Below are 13,012 nucleotides of genomic sequence, written 5' to 3'. Positions count from 1 at the left end.
ACTGGTATGGTTGGAATAGCATATCTGCAAATCAAGATCCATTAGCTTCCCTTTCATGTAGGTTTCTGATTGGTCCAATTTTCTCGCATGCTATTTTATGAAAATGAGTGTATGATTGACAAATCAGGTTCACGCACGTGAGTCACGAAGGCTAAAAAAATTACACCATCACAGGAAATTTGTTTCCACGACTCCATTTAAAAAAAGCCTACTTGGAAATGCCACAGGAACTTCTTTTGTTCACACTCAGAGATGTTCCTTGTTTGCTATCTTCTGGCTAGATCATGATTCCTTAGTGCATTGAATTCAGACAAAAGCCACTGCCATGACAAAGTATTGTAAGTACATATAAATGCCAGCTGTTACCCAGCACGCAAACGAGACTAATAATATTGTTTTGCCTATATAATTATGCAGGAGGTGTATGACTGGGCAGGCTCCCTTGAAGACCTGCCCCTGCACTTTACAATACAGAGGAGCGAGTGGTGCTACATTATGACCCATTGCAGGGACATGAGGTCCTAAATTTAAGAGAAGGAGTAAGTGCAGCTTCCGTAATATTAAACTAGGAATAAATCAACAACATCCACTTTCATATAAACTCATCAGCATTTTCAAGTTCATGACAGTAGGTAACTCTTGACTCCTTAATCTTGGACTAAGAAGTTATCTCTCTTTTTTCGTTTAGAAATTTGTTACAGGAAGAAGATGAAATAAGGGCATTATTGCAATCGGAGGTAGGGAATTTATGGCTCATGTACATGTAACTTATCAGTCTCTAAAGAGTAACATTGGTTCAATAAAGAGTAGTTGGCTAAATAAGGGAAATGATTTGTTAAAACTGTGTAAGTAGAGTGCCGATTAAGTGTACCTTATTGTTGCTTATTTTTGCGTGATCTTAATTTTGCGAAAATTGAATAGGCATATGTAGCAGGACTTAAATTTGGCGATTTGGTCAAAAAATGTATGTCTAAAGAACCTACATTTTTCAAAAATTGTTTAATACTGATCTTTGGTAAAACACAGTTAGTCTCAGAATTGCCATATTCCATATTCCAGCTACAACAAAGCAGAACTATACAGAGCAGATGGTGCTGTCTATTTTGTGTTTACAATTGAAGGACATTGTCTATTTCTCCAAATGGATCCTCGGGAAGAAGACCCGACCCTATGCTACCACCAGCAACTACTGCATTCTCTCATCATTTGGCAATGCAGCGTTTTCCCTCACTGCTTGTCAAGTGAAATAATTATGGAGTAAGCTGACATTAAATTTTGTGCATTTCGTTTTCACGAGAATTTTTTTGCGAGTGTTGAATTTGCTATTTAATCTATATCCTGCAAAATAAGTAACAATAAGGTAGTTAATTAAGATGCTACCTTTTTGCACAATTGACACTTGGGAATAGGCAAGCTGGCAAGTTCCTTCAAAGTATGCCTGTGTCATTTATTCATGTAATGTTTAAAAGGAAGGTGTGTTGGCTTACCTAAGGCTCAAATTTTGCTTCTTAATTATGAGTTTCAATTAAGTTAAGTGATGGTCATGTTTTAATTGACATTATTATGAAATATAATGCGAACACTATTGGGACAAGTAAGTGTAGAAAAGCAAGTATATACTCAATTATGAGAACATGTTGATTACTACAAGCAACTAAATTTGGGATCGATTGACATGATTAGTTCCCTGGTCATGAGAATATCATTGAAAATTCCCTTCATCAATACTTGGGGAGAAACAAACAGAATCAGTACCATTAACAGAAACACTAACACTAGCAGTAACAGTAAAACTAACAGTAACATTATTATTAATAAACACTAACCAATTCCCTCGGGACAAAGCTTTCTTAGAGCATCGACACTTGGGATAGACTGACACAGCCAGACTGAATGAAGTTAAATTTTCATATGATCGTTATCTCTTGAGCAACAATTTTGAACAAACATGAATTAGACTGAAACACAATCAGTCAAAATGATAGTTTTACAGCACCCTCAACGATTTAAGAATACACAGAAGACAAAATAACACAAATTCTATCAAGTCATTAGGTATGTCAAGCAGTTTCTCAACTAGAATCGGCTCCATAAAACCCGGCATTTTTGGATTAAAGGAAACAGCTTTGGAGCTACTTCAAAAGTGGATATAGAATTGTCTAATTTTACGCGAGTAATATGTAACAATTAAACCAACAATAAAATTATTAACACTAAAGCTTAAAGAGTCATTAACAGGAAATAACACAAATTCTATTAAGTCACTAGGTATGCAAGCAGTTTCCCAACTAGAGTCTGCTCCGTAAGGCCCGGCAGTTTTTGGATAAAAAGGAAACCAAAAGCTACCTGGAGCTACTTCAAAAGTGTTACATATAATTGTCTGCAATTTTGTGCAAGTGATACGTAAAAATTAAACCAACAGTAACACTATTACCAACACTAGAACTGAAAATCTACGCAAACAGAAAATCTACTATTAACACCATTTGACACTAACATTCTATTTAACACTAACATTAGAAGTCTACATGTAGTTTACATTTTAGCGCTAATTGTTAGAAACAACATTGTGACCAATTATTAACAATAACTGACTAACATGTGCAATTATAATTATACTTCCTAACATTAACTTTATCAGAAACACTTACAGAGAGACTAACAGTTAACAGTAACAGTTATCGGGAAAAGGTTACACGAACACTGTTACCAACAATACAACTACTGTAACAATAAATACCAAAGTTTAACCAATCCAACTTACAAACAGCCATTAGTTTTGAGGTCATACTTAATATCAATAATGGACAGCATCTTAAGGGAGGTGGCCTGTTCAAATGGAAAAGGGTGCCTTTTTCATCTATTGATGAAACAGGTAACCTGTGACTCCTTTGGGCAGCACACTTCCCTTCCTTACTTTAACTTGCAGGTATCATTCAGAGGAAACTTGCCTCCAGTTCAATCAAATGAGGGGACACTATCTGCTACATTAGTAGGTGAGTAAACATCAACTTTTTGTGCATTCGCAAAGACTCAGGGGCAGACAGTTGGGTCAGGAGAAAGTCAAATGAGTGCAATCGATGCAATCAGTTTGTAATCATTCTTGTAAACTTACCGGTACCTTCACATTGCTTTCACCTGTCAGACCTGACTATCTGACCCTGGGTCTCACAGGATTCTTTACTTGCAAGTATAATGGGGGTGACAAAGGATTCTTATGCAAATGGTAATAGAAATAATTAAATTCAAGATTACTCTATTCTGAAGGCTAAAGTTATGTTAACAAAAATGAAAGCATGGAGATTAGCATAACCTCACAATACATTTTGTATTTGAAAAAGACTGACCAATCTTAAGTCATGTTTAATTGATTCTAATAAGCATATAAAAACTTGTTATTAATAACATTGGGGTGCTAAAAACTGAAAATGACAAAAAGAGAAGTGAACGGACTGACTAAAAATTGTACATTTTTATAACAGATGAGCATCGAAAAGGTATCGAGGAGAAAGCACAGGAAAAAGAAGAAAAAGGAGAGAAGGAAAAGCAAAAAGAACAAAAAGAAACAAGAACAAGAAATGGGACAGGAGGAAGAAGAAACAGAAGAAGCAAAAAAGGAAGAAAAAACAGAAAAAGGGAAAGAAGAAATGAAAGAAACAGGAGCAAATAATAAAGGCCTACATGTAGAAAAACAAGAAAATAAGGAAGTGCAGAGTAAAAAAAGGAAACCAAAAAAGGGCAAGACGACAACAACAAAAAGAAGAAAGGCAAAGCTTGTAAAAGACGATTAAATAAAATTTCCCACAGACAACGAAGTCATGATAAATTTGCTCAAGAAATTATGTGCCCAAAGACATTCCACTCTAGACACACAGCTCATGGGATTAAATATTAGCCAGTAGCAATTGACAGGTATCACAAATACATGCACAGTCAAAAAACACCAGTACATGTTTTCAAAAGTGGATTTGTTGTATGCACTAATTCTCCAATTCTGGGATGTTCTCCGGATGGAAAGGTAATAGACCCCAATTGTGAAGATCCCTTTGGACTACTTGAAGTCAAGTGCCCAGAAACAAAGTTTCAAGTGAGTCCCCTAGATGCCTGCTCAGACCCCAAGTTTTTTTGTGAGAGGGTTGGGAACATGTGCAAGCTGAAAAGAACCCATGCTTACTGTGCCCAAGTTCAGGGCCAAATGGGCTGTACTGGTGCACAATGGTGTGATTTTGTTGTTTACACTAAAAAAGGAATGTCATATGAAAGAATTGCCTTTGACAGAGGTTACTGGGTTGAGCTTCAGGAGAAGCTTTGGCAATACTATTTCACACAGTTCATTAACTATGCTGTAGCTGAATTTGCACCATCATGTACAGAAGCTGTGGTGGTTTGTCATTCTACAACAGCATCATAATCAAACGTTTCGTGCATAAAATCTCAGAGTGATTTGAAAAATATCCTAAGGGGTAAGTCTAATAGATTTAAAGCTCACAAAGACAGTGTAAAATTGTAAGTCTGTATCAAAATCACACACCACTCATTAGTTTTCACTTTTACAGGGCTGGTCAAAAGGCATACTGGAGTGAGTCATTACTTCATCAATCCTTCAAAAAGGGGTGGGCTGTGTAAGTTTTCACTACACATAAGGCGTGGGTCATATCCTTTTCCCATATAGGGCGGGAGGTCATCTAATTTCTGACCTGTATTTTGGGGTCAGTCAGTTTGTTTTATTCCACAGGTAAGGGGTTGGGTCATGTGCTCAGGTCCTCCCCCTGTAATTTTTGGCCAGTCCTTTACAGGTATCATAATTATTTCAGTGATTGTGTATTTCATTGAAAGAAAATAAAAAGCTCCTGAGAACTAGATAGTAAATATTACTACAACACACTCTTGCTTAGCCAAAACATTAAACACTATAAAAATTACAAATCAGTTGTCTAAAGCTTTCTACTGTGTCAGCTTGTTAAGATAGGGTCTTGAATGTTGCAAAGAAATGCAAAAACCGACCACATTTGATTTGCAATTCCAAAAAGATTCAGTGGGATAATGCTATCCCATATATGAAAATTTTTAATTTTATTAATTGCGCGTTCGACGTGGATCCACAGTCGTGCAATCTCCTGAGTTCTCACAACATCCTCCGGGGGCATTTGTGTGGATGTTCCCAAGAATGGAGGAATATTCAAAGACACACCTAACACACCTAGCATACAAAGAACCACAGAAAATATCCTCAAGGAGAACAACCAACTCTTGAACGAAGTTGGTGAACTGAAGTCGTCGCTTAGGAGATTGGAAAACGAGCTGTTGGCGACAAAGACCATGCTAAGCGATGTGCAAAACACCAACAAGGAACTGAGAATCGAACTTGATGCAGCTAAACGAAAAATCTCTCTGCAAAGAGATGAACTAAATGAACTGTACGATGGCTTGGACGACTTGGAGCAATATTCGAGAAAGAACTCGCTCGAAATTGTCGGTATTCCTGAAAGTATTCGTGAAAATGAAGGCACAGTACTCAAAATCGCCAATGCGTTGGATGTTCGAGTAAAACCCGACGATATCGACATCTGCCATTGAGTGAAAAGAAAGAAATCAAGCCCAATTATTCTACGCTTCGTAAGTCATAAAGTGAAATCTTCTCTTTATAAACAGAGAGTTCGACTGAGAATTGTACAGTTTGCCAATATATTTCCGGATGCTACAGCAGCAGATCGAGTTCAAGCCAGCAAGATTTTCATCAATGAAAACCTGACGGCCTTCCGCAGAGAGTTGGTGGGAAAAGCTAATGCTAGGAAAGATGAGTTATCGCTGCTAGGAGTGTGGACCATTGACGGTTAAGTGTTTGTGAAGACATCCCCTGAGGGAAGACCTATTCGAATTTATTCTGAACATGATTTAAATAACCTCTAGATCGTTTGAACAGTTACGGTAGGATATGTCAGGATATGTCGAAAATTGTCTCGCCTTATTTAATCTATGTCTTGACATGAGGGAAAGATCCAAATGGACAAGGGCGAAGGTTAAACAACCTCTTAAAGGTTTTTCTTTTTTGTTTTTGTGTGTGTGTGTGTTGCTATTTTCTTTTTGGTTATTATTATTATTATTATTATTATTATTATTATTGTCGGGGGGTTTAGCTTCTTTTTGTACATTGATTATTAATTTTTGCTAGCTTAGGAAGCCTGTACGTGTGCAATGCAATCCAATGTAAAATTCAAAATTATTTCGTTAAATGTTAGAGGTATAAGAGATCAGACCAAAAGAAGGAGCATCTTTACTTATTTGAAAGATCAGAAAGCCAATTTCTATTTTCTCCAAGAGACCTATTCAGATGTAAATGATGAATCAATTTGGCAAAGTGAATGGGGAGGTAAGATTCTTTTTTCTCATGGGACACACCATAGCAAGGGTGTTTGCATCTTATTAGATCCAACCATAAACAATAATGTGGAATATTTCTTTAGTAACAATACAAGCAGAATTGTGTTAATCACCACGCATTTAAATGGCGTGAAAACTTCATTGTGTAATATCTACGCACCTAACAACCAATCAGAACAACTAGAGTTTATTCAGGAATTGAACAATTGCATCATAAACAAGTCCGAAATGACAAATATTATCATCGGAGGCGATTGGAACTGTACGCTAACAAAAAAGGACAAAAAAGGCGGAGCATTTTGGAAACCTACACCGTTTAGAAATTTGCTACTAACCACCATGGAAACCTTTGATTTAATCGACATTTACAGCTTTTTTCATACGAATCTAAATCCTTACAGGTTAAGTCGAGGATAGACTTTTTTCTCGTGGCAAAATCTTTGGTAAAGTATGTAAGCAAAGTTGGAATTACCATGTCGATTGCACCCGATCACAAAGCAATCTATTTTTATTTGTCTTTGCCCGTGACGATCCCAAGGGGCCCTGGTTTCTGGAAATTTAACAATACCTTGCTTGATGGAGTAATTACTCTTATTCCCAAGGTTGATTCGGATCTGTTAGACCTTCAGAATTGGAGACCAATAACACTGTTAAATACAGATTATAAAATTGCATCGAAAGCCATAGCTAGACGGATTGAGACAATTCTTCCAAAACTTGTACACCCAGATCACACAGGCTCCATGAAAGAGCGATATATAAGTGAGAATTTAAGACTCATCAGTGATGTTCTCGAATACACTAAGTGTGAGCATTTAACGGGTGTCTTGGTCTCTCTTGACTTCAGAAAAGCATTTGACACTTTGGAATGGCCATTCATAAAAAGTGTGTTAAATCTTTTTAATTTTGGAGAAAGTGTAAAGCAGTGGACTAGCATCTTTTACACTGATGTTGAAAGTGCAGTTCTTAACAACGGGCTTGCGACAAATTGGTTTAAGCCAACAAGGGGTGTCAGACAAGGCTGCCCCCTGTCACCATATCTTTTTATTTTGGGTGCAGAAATACTATCCAATAAAATCCGCCAGAATAAGCTGGTTAAAGGAATAAATATTTATGGAAATGAAATTAAAGTGAGCCAATTTGCAGATGATACTAACCTCTTTTGCGAAGATATTACCTCTGTTGACAATGCCCTCTGTTTAGTTAACGACTTTGCGCCTGTTTCTGGTTTAAAACTCAATGTCAAAAAGACCAAGGCACTTTGGTTGGGTAAATGGCGCAATAACAGAACAACACCGTTGCAACTGTCATGGCCACGCGATCCTGTTAAAATTCTGGGAATATACTTCTCTTACGATGACAAAAACAATGATCACTACAATTTCAACTTAAAAATTCAAAAACTCCAAACCCACCTCGATATGGAGCTCAAGGAGCCTCACCTTATTTGGGAAAGTTTTGACTATTAAATCTTTAGGATTATCACAAATTCTGTATTCAGCCTCTAACACCAATGTGCCAAAAGATACTATCACAACTGTTAAAAGGAAACTCTTTACTTTCCTTTGGAACAAGAAAAAGGACAAAATTAAAAGAGAAGGCCTTTACCAAGATTACGATAAAGGTGGTATTCGTATGACTGATGTAGGTCTAATGTTAAAGGCCATGCGTTTGGCATGGATACCTCGTCTGCTGAAACATGCAAACTCGAATTGGAATTCAGTACCCAATTTTTTCCTGAGGCTAGGTGGCTTAAACTTTCTACTGCGTTGTAATTATGATGTGACTTTCCTTAATTCAAAATTACCTACCTTTTATAAGGACATGCTCTCCTTTTTCGATGATCTTAAAACTCTGTATAATTATAATCTGGGCCAAACAGTTTTATTTAATAACCGGGAAATACTAATAGACGGCAAGCCGGTTTTTATCCAAGAGTGGTTTTCATAAGGAATTATTTTGATAAGTGACCTCTAAGATGAACAAGGTCAGCTACTCTCATACCAAGCCTTTAAAGCAAAATATATATGTAAAACTAACTTCTTGAATTACTATCAAGTTAGAAGTGCTATTCCGGACAGCTTACTGGCCAAGACAAACAACAATAACTTGGAACCGCTCTCCAAGAGCATCTTTCTACAAAACCACTCAATTTTCGATCTTGATAGTTCAACGAAGGTAAACTTTGAAACTGCGAAGGTAAAGGATTTCTACTGGTTATTGAACAAACAAGTTAATAATAGTCCACATACTGGACCAACTAAATGGAGTAAATCTATGCCGATCTGTCCAAAACAATCGGAAAAATTTTTTATATCGATTAAACGGTTTCCAGAGAAAATAGGCTGAGGGAATTTCACTTCAAATTTCTCCACCGAATCGTTGTAACTAAAAAAGAGCTCTGTAGATTTGGCATCAAAAATGACAGTGATTGCCTATATTGTGGAGAACAAAAGTCGATAGATCATACCTTCTCAGACTGTCTTTTTACTAAAGATTTCTGTTCAAAAGTGGTGCAATGGTTCAACAACTGTAATAACTCTTCGTTCAAACCGTCAAATCAAGAATTTTTATTGGGATTTTTTCCAACCCTACCAATAAAGAACTACTGAAAAAATTTAATTACACCATGCTTTTTGCTCGCTACTTTATCTATACTAATAAGTTACACAATAATTCTCTTCACATCACAGATTTTGTCAGCAAAATCTCCTCTAAGTACAGGCTAGAAAATTTAGATTAAAATTTACATGCAATGATGCCCCAGATTTGTTCTACTCTGGTTAAGTCATTATGATTATTATTAAATCTCTTTTTATTTTTATTTACTATAGCTTATAAATGTATTAATTTTGCAACTGTTAAAATTGTAGTTTATTGCATTGTACTGTATCTAGGTTTATGTGTATCAATAAAGAATGTATTTTCACAAAAAAACAACAACGCGTAGGGACATCAACACAAAAGGCATAGGGAAATCAACAAGGTCGTAGGGACATCAACAAAAAAGCTAACCCTAACCCTAACCCTAAACCCTAAACCCTAACCCTAACCCTAACCCTAAACCCTAACCCTAAACCCTAAACCCTAACCCTAAAACCTAACCCTAAACCCTAAACCCTAACGCTAACACTTATCCAACTTAAAGATTCGGTTTAAATCAACACTCTGTGAAAATTTCGACTTATTTGGTTTAATTATAAAAAAATTATAAATGTTTTTCGGTTTCTGGCCCACCCAATTCTTAGGGTGGGCAAAGTAACCTGCCCTAGTGTAATCGTTGAAACATAGGGATTTTAGTGTTTTCAATCTTCCTTTTTTTGGCTGGAAGGTACTTCAAACAAGCTACAAGTTGATGTCTTTAGATGTCTATAACCCTTAAACGCTGAGGAGATATTTGGATGCAAAGTCATGAAAAAGTGGGCAAGGTAACACATTTTTGCAAAATGAGTGCCTTTTGAAAAAAAATTCTAAAAAATCGAAATTTCTATATTTTCTTCTAAGCTTTCAGCAATCAAAAGGTCATTAAAGGTTCTAACTTTTTGAAAGGTAACTCAGAATACAGTTGTATTTTCCAGCAGATATGAAGGTGCAAAGTTGTGAAATGTTCAAAATGGACATCAAATTTTACACCTTTTCACAACATTAAAAAGCCAACACTTCCCTAATTAGAGCCGTTTTTTCAAACGTAGCATCCTAAGTTTTAATTACAATGAATAGACAATGCACTGACAGAATCTAAAGAATATCCACCAAAAGTTTCAAGGAGTTAAGAGTCACAAAATAATGACTACCATTTGAGACACAATTGTACTACTCTTCATACAAAAAGTCATAAAAAGTCTAGTTCTTTTATTTTCGGTTTAAATTGATACACAATGTAGCTTTTAACTTGTTAATGTTGCAGCAAGAGTGTTGTGGGTTTTCAAGTCAGTTTTTAAAGAGTTACGTTATCCTGATTACTCCAAATTTTCGGAAATGCCCATTTTTTCCAAAAATAGGTTGTCACGCAATTTTCAAAATAACTTTTTTATTACTTATTGTCAAAACAAATATTTAGTAAAGATTGAAAGAACACACATTTTTACATAACATAGTGAAATTCTGGATTAAAACATTAAATTTGAAATTAATTATGATTTCTTAAAATCCGAGGAGCGGTACTTTTTTGAAAAAAAAAATTCCATGGAAAATTCACCCAGGGAAAACATTAAATAAAAAATTTTCCCTTAAAGCCACAGTTACAAACTCTTAACATATAACTTTACTTAAAATGGGATTTTTATTGCACTATATTTCGTAGAAGAAATTTAAAAGCTCTTGAGTTTAGGGCCGTTGAAATTTTAAAGTGGGCAAATCTACACTAGGTGGGCAAAACCACACCTCATGACTTTGCACTTTGAAAATTCTAAAAAAATAGAATTTTAGGGTTAACTCAAAGGGCTTGCTACAGATAGTGCAGAAATTGTTCCTTAACATCCGTGCAAAGTTTGGTGCAAAACAGTAACTTTTGAAATTTTTTATGAATTTTTTTGTGTCAACCGGTTTTAGGGTAAATTCCAGCGAAGCTTTCATGACATACTCATTCACACAAGCTTTTGGAGGGGTAAGTCATGCTTTTTTTGCTCCGTCTTTCTCACTATTTAGCACCCTTAACACACTGCGCAGAAGCAATCCAACTATCAGAAGAGTTGTATAAGGTGCTAGAGCAACTGCCTTGTACATTTTTTTCCCACAGCACGCGGTTGCTTCAGCGCAGGCTCCAGTCAGAGTTAAAGGGTGCTCTCTGACCACTTTATAATTCAAGGACCTCGTCAATAGGACTAGAGGACCTTTTTATTGATGTTTTGATGTTGCATTATGCTTGTTCATGTTGTAAGGAACCATTTGGTGTTGATTTTTCTGAAATCGGTTCCTTCGTTAATTACTTATGACGTCATTTATGTCAAAACTTTACACCTAAATAACTTAGCAAGGTTATCACTATTTGGCCAGCTTATTCTTTATCGAGCTTCGCCTCAACATGGGATACGTGCATGCCAAGTTTGATAGCAAACAATAAAATCCTTCCTTGAAGTTTTTTTCAAGATGGCGGACACAAGTTTCTCGGTACCATGCTCTCAGCGTTTTAGTAGTAAAGCACGCTTATAGGGGCGGTAACCAATCAGGAGGCGATGCATATCATTAAAAAAGGCTCTCGACCAATCAGAGGGCAGTATTTTCGATTTGCATAAACAAGATGGCGTCCAGGGGGGTCAAACATGGCGCCCATGCCCAAATAAGGGCAACATGTCCAAATAAGGCGATAGACAGGAAGTGAGTTTTAACAATTGATTTTTATTGATTTTTACAGGAAGTTACATGGGTGTGTATCCGTATGGAAACGATTTGAAAGTGTTCGTGTCTACGAGGCGTTTGTCGAAGACGAGTCCGTAGAGTTTGGTGCGTGTGATGACCTTGAGATGTTTGGTGGCTGGGTTTCTGTAGAAGAAGTTGGGGTTGACGACGGGGATGTTGCGTCGTCCACCGTCCTCGAGAGGTTGTTCGAGTTCGTCGAGGAGATTCTGTTTCATGACGTCATAGTCGAGTTGCCTGGATCCTCGTACATTGAGGGAGAAGCCACGCACCTTACAGCACACTTTTCCATTTTTTGTCTTGTACCCGTAATTCTTGGGTCCTGCTGAGGTGAAATCGATGATGTAATCACCGTCGTCCAATTCGTTAGTCATCTCTCCGAGGTAATCGCCTAGCAGAACGTCGGCTTGACCTGGTTTGTGCGAGTAGATGACGGAATCGGTGTCAAAGTAGAGAACTTGTTGCTTTAACAGTTCCAGGTAGCTGTATAATTTGAGCCGAGCCCAGCAGGTGGTGAAAGCGGCGACGAAGATGTTGATTCGTCCATTATCGGGTTGGTTGTCCTCGAGCTCGGCGTAGACAACCTCTAGGGCTTCGTCGTTAGCGATTTTGACTTGTTTTATGTCGTTGAAGTGATTGGAAACGAGGGCGAAGAGTTGCGCTGCGGTGTAGACGACTTCGGTAGTGGGTTTGTGTAGGTTTTCGCCGAACTTGCCCCAGAAGGAGTTGAGCATGAGTTTGGCGGTGGCTTTGCGTCCGGGATTTTTCTGGATCGTGGCCGGATCGAGAGCGATGCCTTCTTTCTGGCGGTATTGTTGCACGTACCGTGTCTTGTCTTGGGGGGTGTGACACCAGCTCGGGTAGCCGGAGGATTCCTGTTTGATTTTTAGCCAGGTGTTCACGTAATCGGCAAAGAGTCCTCTACGGCGTTGTTCTGGCGGGAAATGGTAGACTTCGTGGATCTTGATGAGCGTGTATCCCATGGCAACGGCTTTCTCGATTTCGGGGGTGCACCAGGTCCCTCGTAGCGTGCGTTGCTCGGACGTGTGAGGGCAACGAGGCGATTTCTCAAGGAGGGGTTTGGTCATTTCGTCTTCCACGCACGATCGGCAGAGTGGGAAGGTGAGTTTACCCCTGTGCTGAAAAGGTAGAACGGGATGGTAAAGTTCGTGAGGTGGTAGTATGTCCACTTTGGCCATGCCGAAGTAGTAATGGATGTCTTGATCGTCGGGGTTGACGATGATTTGTGGGTGTCCTACGGGGTAGTCGCTTCCCT

At 37.7% G+C, this 13,012-nt stretch overlaps 1 pseudogene; it reads left to right on the top strand.

The window, feature by feature from the left end:
• Window positions 1-4,750: 4,750 nt before the first annotated feature.
• On the top strand, window positions 4,751-6,265 carry LOC149117176 (uncharacterized; annotated as a pseudogene).
• The last annotated feature ends 6,747 nt before the right edge of the window (window positions 6,266-13,012 follow it).

Source organism: Orbicella faveolata, unplaced genomic scaffold (genome assembly GCF_042242905.1).
Source record: "Orbicella faveolata isolate gen_17 unplaced genomic scaffold, um_ofav_v1 contig_12, whole genome shotgun sequence".
NCBI lineage: Eukaryota > Metazoa > Cnidaria > Anthozoa > Scleractinia > Merulinidae > Orbicella > Orbicella faveolata.
This window is presented reverse-complemented; position numbering and strand designations above follow the sequence as displayed.